This window comes from Chelonoidis abingdonii, chromosome 8, assembly GCF_003597395.2.
Source record: "Chelonoidis abingdonii isolate Lonesome George chromosome 8, CheloAbing_2.0, whole genome shotgun sequence".
Lineage (NCBI taxonomy): Eukaryota > Metazoa > Chordata > Testudines > Testudinidae > Chelonoidis > Chelonoidis abingdonii.
In genome coordinates this window covers 72800841-72813735 of record NC_133776.1, presented here as the reverse complement: position 1 = coordinate 72813735, position 12895 = coordinate 72800841, and positions in this window count along the sequence as shown.

Here is a 12895-nt window from a genome sequence, read left to right as displayed (position 1 = left end):
TCAGAGTTCTACTGGTTCTCTCACAGTGGGATGTACCAATGTAGAAGAATACTGTTTCTTAACATAATTTGAAATCATTCATCTCCATTGGTGTTATGAAACATGTGAGATTATATGGTGTACCTAAGTGTTTGTAGCCCTGCAACTGAACGTGAGTATAATTAACCATACTGTGTAAAAACCAACAGGTGTAGCATTTTACTGTGAATCATATTGCAGTGTATGCTTTCATATGTTAGATTTCTTGGCACTGAAGAGGAACCCAAAACAAAATCCAAGCTCAAATATTCCCATCATTTTAGGAAGTTCAGAATCCAGATCCAAATGTTGTGGCTTGGACGGCTCTCCAGTCAGCACCAAACAAATATAGGCAATGCCAGTTACGAGACCGCATCTCTTTTGGTTGCCCAGAGCTAGAGTTGCTCCTTCTCAGCCATCTTAGTCCCCCAGTCATTACCCTCTATGATTCCTATGCTCTTTTTATGTTCTAAATGCCTTTCAGACAGTCTGCAAGGTACTGAGGCAAACGCTTTCCTGCTTCACTCAGCCTTAGAGTAGAAATAAGAGTCAGTCAGATTTCTAAGGTCATTTGTACGGAGCTTCTGCACAGAGGCATTTCTCCTTCAAATTTCTTCCTCCATGGCCACATACATGCTCAGACTGCAACTAACTGCCTGACAACCTACTTTCTGATTGCTTCTGCTGTGCATCTCTGCAAGTCAGATTCTCCCACTGTTACACGTAATCTCTATATTCCTCTCTCTGGTTTCCCAAAGTATTTGTACAAAAAACAAATGCACTTGTATATTTCAGAATTTAGCCAAGCATCCACCCGTTGTTCAAGAGAAAGTAATGAACCTCGGCTCCAGATTTACATGTCTCAAATCACAACATTCTTCCTACAGCAAAGAAATGTTAATTCCCAATTTAAATTGCACATTTACTGTTACTGAACAAAAAAGAATTAATAGATCATTGGAGTTCAGAATCTCAACAGAAAAAAAATCAGAATTTTTCAGTGACTGTTACATTATCAATGGTAACTCTCCCCAGGTTTTTCCCTATTCTTCAGTTGGGGACCAGTAAGCCCTTCTGAGCTCCTCCTATCTGCACCCAAGCCAGGCTCTGGTTTGCAGCATTAACTCCTGTACAGTCTCCTCTGTGGCTGCTGCTGTGCAGCAGTAGGCAATTCAGTGAAAGGAAGATGAAGCATCGGCACAGGTAGGTAATCCTCCGTGTGGCCAACCTTTTTCTGCACACCTAGGGGTCCCTTGGACCCACAGGACTGGGAGACTGCTCACCCCTTCCCCTCACTATGAATCGTCCAGAAACAATTCTTATCCGAGGGCAAAATTGCCAGAAAACTGTGAGCTGAGTTTGGCAGCATTTTCTAGCCCCTCTGCTTCCCTTCCACAGATTTTCCTATGTGAGGGAATAGTCTTATCTTTTGTGTATTTTACAGGGAAAATAACTGCATATAGAATTAAAACAAACTGAGTCTTTGCTGTGTTATCAGCCAGTCCTGCTCCAGCTGAAGATAACAACAAAACTCAGTGAGAGCAGAACTAGGCTATGGGACTGCCTCTTTCCCTTCTGAGACAAAACAAGAGTCTCCAGAGACGAATGATGGGCAGCATGAAGCAGAGTTGGATGAGAGCTTGTCTGCATGAGAATACAGCATTGGTATAACTCAAGGTGTGCATTCAAACCAATATAGCTAAATTGGTGCAAAAGATTGTGTGGACACTCTTATTTTGATTTAAAAGTGGCCATAGTCGATTGGGAACATATTTCACTAAACTGAAACATCCACTCTTATATCAAAATCAGATCATCCACACAATCTTTTGTAACAGTTTAAACTCTATTGGTTTGAATTCACACCTTGAGTTACAGGCAAGCACTAAGCAGGGAAAAGCTTCACTCTTTGGAATTCATTACCTCATGGTGTTACCCTTCAGAACAACTATTTACTCAGCCTTTTGCCTAAGGATGGTGGCATTAGTGGGTGGAGATTAATTTACAGACTCGAGAGGTCTTATCCATTGTGTGCCTAACGAATCCGTGAGTTATAGTGACTGTACCTAAGGTATGATGAGCAGATATTGCAAGAGAAATACTCACCAAGTGTATCTGTCACCTTTCTAGTATTACTTTAGCTCGAATACCCTGTCCTTTGGAGCTTGAGGCCCTGGGTTCAACCCCTCACCCCACCAGAGGTGCAACTAGATTAATTTAAAAGTAACAACATAAATAAAAAACAAACACACACACCAGAGTAATCAGTGGTTCAAAAAATCAAAACAGCCATAAAATGACCCAAGTCTTCCCACTGTTCCTCTTTATTCTATTCAAGTTTTAACAATGAATTATATAAACTAGGTTCGACGGGGACAGGTGAGCAAAGCCCACAAGTAAGTGGGGAACATGAAGACCTAGGAGATGGGTTGGAAACAAGAGGGAACGTGGGCTATAATGGCAGAGAGAAAGGAGGGTCCATGGCGAGAGAAACTGTGCGAGCGAAATCAAACGGTGAATCTGTAGATGCCTATTACAAATGCGTGAAGTATGGGTGTATTAAAGCAGAAGACACTGGAAGTGCTATAAATATGAATTACAACTATGCTTTGTTGGGCTATCACTGGAAAAGCTAGGTGTGATGATATACACGTATGTGATATGTGTGGTGGATGGGTAGATCTTATAGTTTTGACTCAGGAGGATTGACAGTGGAAAAAGGAGGAGGGGTGCTGTTATATTAGAAAATGTACACCTTGGGCGGACGGGTGGAAGGACATCGGAGACGGAAGTGCGGTGGTCTTCTGGTGTTAGCGATTAAAAGGGGTAAAAAACAAGGGTGATGTTGTGCATAGAGAGTCTATACAGCGCACCCTACGAGGTGGAGAGGTGTATGGAGGCTTTTTGTTAATGACAACAACAAAATCATCCAAAAGCCCAAGATGTTGGTGGTGATGGGACTTCACTATCCCGGGATTATATGTGGGAATAATAACACCGATGGCACAGATATCAATAAGTTCCTGTGGACTGCATTGCATGACAACTTAGTTTTAGTGAAGTTGAAGTAAGTCCGTGGGGGACCTGTCTAGACTGATGAACAAATAGAGGAACTCAGTGCAGAAATCTTGAGTGTAGAAGTAGCCTGGGTGAATATGTCGGATGAATGATAGACTTAGTGCAATTCTAAGGAAGATGGTGAAGTGTACAAGTACAGCAATCTGAGACCTTATGGATTTCGGAAGGCATGATTTTGGTAAGCTCAGAGAGCGTGATCGGGTAAGTGTCACGCATGGAATCGAGCCGAGTGTAGGGAAAAAAACAAGTGAGGAGATGTTGGCTATTTTCACTAAGGGACACTTTAAGGCCCAAAAATCAGATTACCAGTCGGTACTAATGAGAATGGTGATGAAGATGAAGATTCAAGGAGTTAGAATGATTAGTAGATGGTTTTGGCAGACCATCCTGTCTGGTGAACCACGAGATCTTGCATGAAATGTAAAAATAAAAGAAGAGTCATATAAAAATGACGTAGGTCTGTATTACAAAGATGAATATAGCAAATAACCACATAGGAATGCAGTGGCAAGATTAGATAGGCAAAGGCACAATGACTCGAAATAGCGTATGGGGATAAGGGAAACAAGAAGAGTTTTTATCAATACATTGAAGCAAGAGAAGAGCCAAGACAGGTAGTCGCAGCTGTCGTGCAAGGAGTTGTGAGAGAACAGGTAACAGGAAACTTGGAGAATGGCAGGGATGGTGCTGAATGACTTTCTATTGTTTCAGTCTTCACGGTGTAGAGTCTGGAGTGAGAGGATGTCTGAACAAGGTGAGACTGCTTATGGAAGGTGGGTGATAGTGTTGAGATATGGACTAAAAGAAGCGCGCAGAGTTAAAAAGTCAGCTTATGAAGAATTGTAGATGACTGGTGCAAGTCAGCCAGGGTGCACTGCATGAAGCGGTACAAGGAGTTGAAGGTGACGAATGTGTGATCTGAGCCTCTGACTATTATCTTATGGTGAAATTCTGAGTAGAGGTTAGGAGAGACGGCAGAGACTATGAAAAGCAGGTTATAAGGTGTGCGCAGTCTGAGTAAGAGAGGAAGAGAGAGTCAGAGGAGCAAGCCGAGGAGAACGCGAGAGGGATCGCAGGTTGAGTGTTTAGACTTCGGGATGATACCAGATAGAGATAGATGTTGAGCAATAATGGTTAGGAGAGTACGATTGCATACACTGTGGAGAGATGGGGGATAAGGTAGATAGTGGATAGCCAGTATTGATTGTAATAGTGACAGATCTGTGTGCAACCAATTGACTTGTAGCTTTCGGTTGTAGTGGTTAGACTGGTCGTTTGTTGAGATATATGTATGGAAGTCTGTGGGGAGTGGGAGGGAAAGAGCGGGTGCAAGATGGTGGGGGCGGGGTGGAGAGGAGGGTGGAGTGAGGGTAGGGAGTGTGCGAGTAGGGGAGTGAGTAAGACGTATGTATAGCGTATTGGTGCACGATGGATCGGGAGTTATAGATTGTGAAGTGATACCTAGACTTTAGTAAGGATTTGATACGGTCTTGCTCGATATCCTTATCAATACCTAGGCAATACATTTAGATGGGCTACGTTAAGGCGTGCAGGTGCATAACCTGGTGGGATATACTGTCCAGGAGTAGTTATAGGCTCCCAATCCTGCTGGAAAAGTATAACAAGTGGGGTCGCAGAGGTCTCGTTTTGGACAGGCTTGTTCAGATATCTTCATCAATCGACTGATCAGTTGAGCGAGAAAGTTACGCTATCTGAAGTTTGCAGATGATACCAACGTGGGAGGATTGCAACTGCTTGAAGACAGGATCAAAATTCAAAATTGATCTGGACAATTGGAAGAAATGGTCTGAGGTAAACCGGATGAAGTTCAACAAAGACAATGCAAAGTGCCGCACTATAGGAAGCGAACATCAGTTTCAACACAGTACAGGAATGGAAGAGACTGTCTAGAGGAGGTATGCGCAGAAAGATCTAGGTTATGATGTGGACACACAAAGCGTATAATCATGAGTCAACTAGTGCTGATGACTAGTTGCAAAAAAAGGCAAAGTGATTCTGGTGCATTAACAGGTGAGTGTAAACAAGACACGAGAAGGTCATCTCCGCTCTACTCTGCGCTGCGTTAAGGCCTCACTTGAGTGTTTGTCCAGTTCTTGGCCACCGCATTTTCAGAAGTGTGGAGAATTGGAAGAGGGTTCCAGAGGAAGAGAGCAACAAGATGATTAAGGTCTTGAGGAAAACATAACCTAGGAAGGGGCTTGAAGAATTGGGGTTTATTTAGTTTTTGGAAAGAAGAAGACTGACGAGGGGACACTTAGCGTTCTTCAGGTCACTAGGGTGTCTCAGTAGAGGGAGAAAACTGGTTCACCTTAGCCTCTATATGATACAACAAGAAGCATGCTAAATCTGCCAGCGAGAGGAATTGTTGGCATAGTGAAAGTCCTAGTGTAAGGTGTAATACAGATGGAAATAAATTGCCTAGGGAGGTTGTGGAATCTCCATCTCTGGAGATATTTAAGAGTAGGTTAGATAAATGTCTATCAGGGATGGTCTAGACAGTATTTGGTCCTGCCATGAGGACAGGAGACTGGACTCGATGACCTCTCGAGGTCCCTTCCAGTCCTAGAGTCTATGAATCTATAACTGAATATATTGCCCTTTGATTTCATATTCACCCAAGTCAAAGACCTTTCATTTCATGAATGCCACCCCTAAGAGACATACATTCTGTTTACTGAGTCACACGCAAGTATGTCTAAGATATGTAAACACTTTTGGGTTTAGATTGCTCTAATCAGTCATGCATTGAAGTTGAAGTGCATGCTGCTGCTAGGCTATCAATTTATTGTTACTCTGATGCCTTTAAGTATGTATGCATTTGTTTTCAGTAGTTTGTGCATGCTGTGAGAGAAATAGCCCAACTGTGAGTTAGCCTGGTATAAATTTGAACTTTCTTTACCTTAACTGAAAATGTTATTAACAAGATCCAAATTAGCTCTCTAGCTCTAGGTTATAAATCACTAGAAGTGAATCTGTGACTTTTCACCCAGTTAGTGTGACAAACAGTTCCCAATCCTTGTCTGGAAAGGGGTGATGTGACAGTTGCCATAAGACACATACATTTATTTTAAGAAATGCTACAAGGATATTTGCGATGTACAAGTGTTGGTAAAGGACAATGACTGTCTGTTGGGCCACGAATTACATTCATGAAAGTGTGAAGACCTTCCTATGAACATTGGAGCTATCTTGTACCCTTCAGTCAATATCCAGAAATAAGGGGATGAGGCAGTTTCCATAAAGTGACCTCCTGCTCTGCACACTCTTTTTACATTTTTGGACCACACGTGACTTGCAGATGTAGCAGCAGATATTGTAGAAGCAGATCCAGTTTAAGGGCCACTTTCCAATCTGACCGAGGGTCACACATGACCACAGCAACAAGGATTGGATCTTGCTGTTAGAATCTGTGACATGCAAGGCTCCTGATGCACTGAGGAGATGTCCAGGAAGGTGCCACAAGAGGATGTAAACTAGAATCCCAACCATAAAGGCCCAGGTGAATGCAGAAGTGGGTGTTCTTCTCAGGTCACCACATCACCAAGAAATGCTAATACTCTTACTTTCTAATGCTGGTCCTACAGAAAGAGGAGATGAAAAGAACTACAGTATATACCAGCCTGACCAGTTTACATGCTCCAATTTTCTCTCTCCACTCATAAGGAAAAATTAATATAGGATTAAATTATAAATTATAAAAATCTCAAAGTTTGTGCTCCAAATATTTCTTCAGTGTGAGGAACTGACCAGTGATACTACCACCTGGTCTTCTGAACGGCACTATTGACTCTGGTGCCATGTGACTCCAAAGATCACACAAGCCGAGGAGTGACTCTTTCCTTTTTACCTTAACTATCTTCTTTTTTCCTCTTGTATTCGGTGGAGACATTCCTTAGTATCACATTTTTCTATAATTCTTTTGAATGTGAATGTGTTCGAAGTTAGCACGTGCGTATAAGTTTATATTAGGAAGACACTAGTAATAATTCTCAAACTTATATTCTAAGCAAGCCCTGCTTTTACAATCACTGAGCATCTTCCTGGGTTTAGTGAAAAGTCTCAGCAAAACTAAGCTGTAATATACAAAAGGAAATGACAACTGCTGATTACTAATGTATTAAAAGCCAGGTAATCAGACTGGTGGGGAGTAAACAGGATAATCACTCAGCATAAAAGAACTCCAGCAGGAGCTTAAATTTGCATTGAGGGCTGAGATATAAATCAGTTTGTTTTTCATTTGAACATCTAGTTCAGTTGACTATCTTGCCATGAATAAGATCTGGGAATTGGTATTTAGAACTAAACAGAAAATTGCCTCCTTATGTTCCAGGAGTTAATATTTGTAAGAATTAACTATGTGAGGTATTAGCCTCATGATCTGATGATTGTCTGGATTAATTTGATTACCATATTTACTCGTTCATAAGCCAAATATTTTTCGTAAAAAAGTGACACATCAAAGAGGAGGGTCAGCTTATAAATGGGTCTACACCAAAATTTGATCATTTTAAACTCTATGGAATCATTGAATTGAATATCTAATACACTGTCATTTTGTTTACCTGGAGTGTCTGCAGGCATGGAGCCCCTCAGCTCCCTGTGGCCGTGGTTCGCTGATCCCAGCCAATGGGAGCTGTGGGAAGTGGCATTGGCTGGGAACAGCGAACCGCCACCACAGGGAGCTGAGGAGCTCCATGCCTGCAGACGCTACAAGTAAACATAACATCCCGACCTGCCAGTGGCTTACCCTGATGGTCCAGGAGCCAAAGTTTGCCAAACCCTGAAATATAGGGTCGGCTTATGAAAGGGTCATACAGTTTTTGCTATTTTTAACTAACCATCTTGGGGGGTTGGCTTATAAACGAACAGGCTACTGAACGAGTATATATGGTAGTTTGTGATTCAATTCAGTATCACGGTTAATCCACTTATTTTTAATTTTTTACTCAATTCTAATTATAACCTTGGTGTCACAGTTACTGTATTGGCTAATTCTTGGTTCATTAATAAAAGTTTATAGTAGTTAGTCTTAGTGATAAGTTTGATTTCAAGTTTCCTTGTTTATTGATCTTCAATAAAACCCATAAAAATTATACATATCTTGTGTCTTTCAAATTTGCAACATGGGTCAAAAATCTCAAGAACAAAGATAACTTATCCATGGTATCTGAAATTCATTTGATTATCACTAAATCAAAACCTTTGTTTCTCATATTGAATAGATTTAGCCCTCTCAAGGTAGACCTGGAGGAATGTTTTTAAATGACATTTTGGGGTTGAAAATAGGCAAACAAGTAACATGTTTTGATACAGCACAGAATTTTTCCTTAGTCTCTCTCTCTCTCACCTAAAGACCTTCTCAGTATTTTCCTCTGAAAAGTATAACTTTGCCTTCTGCCACAAGGCCAGATGTAAATTTTAATTTAATTCTGAACAGTGATGCCAGTTTGTTTGCAGAGGTTTATATGAAAAGTCTCCTATGGAAAGCTCCATTCTAGTATACACTGTTTTTATTCTTTTGTCCAAAAACACTTTGTCTTAGCAATCAATTATCCTTTCAAAGGCCTCTGACAGGAAATGCAGTGCCTCTACTTTTTAAATCTCTTCAGAATAAGCCTTTAGTATTGTGACTTCAAACTTATTTAAAGTATATTATGCATTGTGGCCTTCATTCTGTTTTTCTTTTTAATTTGTATTTTTCAAAAAAGTAACATTATATTTTCCAATTTTCTCTCTCCATTCATAATGAAAATTTAATATAGAATTAAATGATAAATTATAAAAATCTCAAAATTTGGATAAAAATTTATTGTATTGCACAAATTCTCTGTGTGTATAAATATATATACAAACACACACAAGGAGGGAGAGAGAGAATATGCTGAACTTCAAATTTTACACACACACAGACACACACACACACACACACACATACAGAGTTTAGCTTTTAAAACTGAAATGTGGATATAAAATTCAGCATAATTTTTCCAGTGTTTTCCAGCACTTATTTAGAATGGAAGGCTGGATTTTTGGTATTTTTCATCATGTGTCAGGCATTGTCCTTGTTGTACAATGCTCAGGTGTGTACTGAGAATCTCACTATATAGAAAAGAACAAATGGAGAAAAAATCTGGCCTTATTGAAGTAAATGAAAAAACACCCATTAACTGCATTGGGACCAGGATTTCACCTATAGTTCCTGTCCAGAAGCACACACAATTTAATTTAATAAACTATCAGAATGAAGGGTGCAACAAAAATGAGAGAAGAGCAGGAAAGGAAGGAAAAGGGGTCTCAACAATGAGTTTACATGGTTACCCATCAAAGGCTAAATAACAGCCTGGTGAAACAGAGATGGTGAGGTTTTTTAAAAGTTAAATACAGTAACTAAATAGCTTTACTGACTTCCTTGAATGTTAGAGAAGCATGAGGTATGCCACTTGCATGCTTTTGGGGATGTTTGGTGCTTTTGTATATAACAGTGCTTTGTATAGAACAGTGCTGTGCATAGACCTGGGACTCACGTATGTTATATGCCTTGCACTTCACTGACATAAATGGCGCATAGCACATCATCTTGCAAGCCTCGGTGACCAATAAGCCATTACATTTCAAAACATTGCTTTGCTTAGTTATAACATTCCATGTTTTAAATAATAACTGATCAACAATCAGTTAGACGTTAACAGTTGCCTTACTCCCTCTGCAGATATGAACAATGGAAGAATTGGAAGTCCTGGCACAGTCAAAGAACTATGATGTGATTGGAATAACAGAGACTTGGTGGGATAACTCACATGACTGGAGTACTGTCATGGATGGATATAAACAGTTCGGGAAGGACAGGAAGGGCAGAAAAGATGGGGGAGTTGCATTGTATGTAAGAGAGCAGTATGATGTGACTCTGCGTATGGAAACGTCAGAAAACCTGAGGTCTCTGGATTTTAAGTTTAGAAGTGTGAGCAAAAGGGTGATGTCGTGGTGGGGATCTGCTATAGACCACCAGACCAGAGAGATGAGGCGAGATGGCTTTCTTCCAGCAGCTAACAGAAGTTGCTGACTTGTAGGCCCTGATTCTCATGGGAGATTTAATCACCTGATATTGCAGGAAGACGCAATACAGCAGTGCACAGACAGCAGGAAGTTTTGGAAAATGTAGGACAATTTCCTGTGCAAGTGCTGGAGGAACCAACTAGGGCAGAGCTTTCTAGACCTGCTGCTCACAACAAGGAAGAATTAGTAGGGAGCAAAAGTGGATGGGAACCTGGGAGGCAGTGACCATGAAGTCGAGTTCAGCTCTGACACAAGAGAGAGGAGGCAGCAGGATTGGACCCTGCGATTCGCAACGCAGACTTTGTTCCCTCAGGGACTGATGGGCAGATCCCTGAGAGGATAACATGAAGGAAAAGGAGGCAGGAGAGCTGACTGTATTTTAAGACTCCTTGAGGTGCAGAACAAACCATCCCGATGTTAGAAAGAATGGTAATACGGCAGGGCACCAGCTTGGGCTTAACACTGAACTCCTTGCTGATTCTTAAAAACACAAAAAAGAAAGACTACAAGAAGTGGAGAGACAGGACAAATGACAGGAGGGGTATAAATATTGCCTCAGGATGCAGGTGAAATCGAAGGCCATCACACTGGACGTTGCAGCTAGGCAAAAGATGTAAGAGAAGAAAGGGTTTCTTCAGGTTCCATAGCAACAGAAGAAAGCAAGGAAGTGTGGCCCCTTCCTGAATGAGGGAGCAACCTAGTGACAGATGATGTGGAAAAAGCTAATGCACTCAATGATTTTTGCTCTGTCTCCACAACAAGAGAAGTGGCGTCAGAACCCTATTTAGAAAAAGCTGAAGGAGACAAATCCATGGGCCGGATGTGCTGCTCCGAGGTGCTAAAGGGTTGGCAGATGTGCTTGCAGAGTCATTGGCCATATCTTTGAAGAATCATGCCAATTGGGAGGTCCCGGATGAGCTGGAAAAGGTAATGTAGTGCCTCTTCAAAAAAGGAAGAGGGACGATCTGGGGAACTATAGGTCAGTCAGCCTACCTCTGGAAAAACATGAGCAGGTCTCAAAGAATCGATCCGAAAGCACTTAGAGGAGAGAGATATCGGCAGAGTCGCATGGATTACACCAAGGACAAATCATGCCCTGACTAATCTATGCCTTCTGTGAGAGAATAACTGGTTCTGTGATGAGGGAAAGCAATCGGATTATTATTCCTTGCTTTAGCAACTTTTGATAACAGTCTCCCACAGTATTCTGCTGCAAGTTAAAGAAAATTAATTTGGGGGGCTTTTGGATGAATGGATTATACAGTGACCAGAAAGAAGTGGCTAGATCGGTTCAGGCTCATGCGGGTAGATGAACATGAGCTCATGCTGTTGGCCGCTGTATCCAAGTGGAGTGACAAAAGGGTCGCCAGGGGCGTTTTGTTCATATCTCTAATGATCTGGAGATGAGGACTGCCTCTCAGCAAGTTTGCAGCTGAACTAAATTGGGAGGAGTGGTGATCTGCTGGGGTATATAGGACTACGAGGGATCTAGACAAATAGCGATATTGGGCCAAAAGAAACCTTTGATGAGCGTTCAACAAGGAAAGTTGCAGAGTCCTGCCTTGGATGGAAGAATCCATGCACTCTCAAGACTAGAGAGTGAAATCGCTAGGCAGCAGTTCTGGAAAGGACTGGGGTTACGTGGATGAGAAGCTGATATGTTGACAATGGTGCCCTTTGTAGCCAGAAGGCTAACAGTATTTCGTATGTATAAGTAGATTGGCATTGCGAGCAGATCGAGGGATGTAATGCCCTCTCATCTTCGAATTGGTTGAGGCCATTCATCTGAGTGCGGCTCCAGTTTGCGCCCACACACTACATAGAGGATGGTGCAAAAATTGGAAAGAGTCCCCGGAGGGAAGCACAAAATCATACGCAGTGACTGAACACCCATGACTTATGGAGAGGCTGACGAGAGAATGAAGTTATTTAGTTCTAGCAGCTATGAAAGAAGAATGAGCGGGGATATTGAAAGAGCTTTCAACTACCGTGATAAGTGGGTTCCAAAGCAGAAAGTAGTGATCTAGATTTTGTCGGTTAAAGCAGATTACGAGGAACAGGAGTAGAGTCGTCAAGTGGCACGTGGAGGCAGTTAGGTTGGATATTGGCAAACACGTTTCATAATGTGAGCGGGTGATGAAGACTACCGTAGGTAAGAGAAGGTGGTGACATCTGATCTTCCAGTTTAGAATCTGTTCAATGTGAGTCAGCGCTATGAAAAAGCCTCTGGCTCGCTAGAGACTTTAGTGGAGATTGTCCTGCTTTGCTAGCAGTGGTTGATAAATGACCTCCGAGGTCCTTCAACCCTGATATTTCTATTGATCTGTGACTGATCTTTCTATGTATTTAGCCATATACGCCTTGGTGACAGTGTCTGTGGAATCTCCCATTGAAAGATAACTGGTATTTACCTACTTACATGTGGCAGAATACTATGGGACAGGCGCACGAAATTAAAAATTCTGCAAAATTTGTTTGTCAAAATCAAACTATTATATCAGCCGTTCAATTATTGGAATTTATTCAAACATCTGTAGCAAGTATGTTAAAACCATGCAGGACACAAGGAAAAATCCCCAGAGTGGAGAGTTAAGAACTTACAACACTCCAGTTTCGTTCCGGCCCTCTCCTCCAACCAGCTGGAGGACAAGACGTCACATCCCCGTGTCAAGGTTCCCCCACCTCTGACTCTTAGGGAAGATGAGGACCTGCAGAACACTTCTAA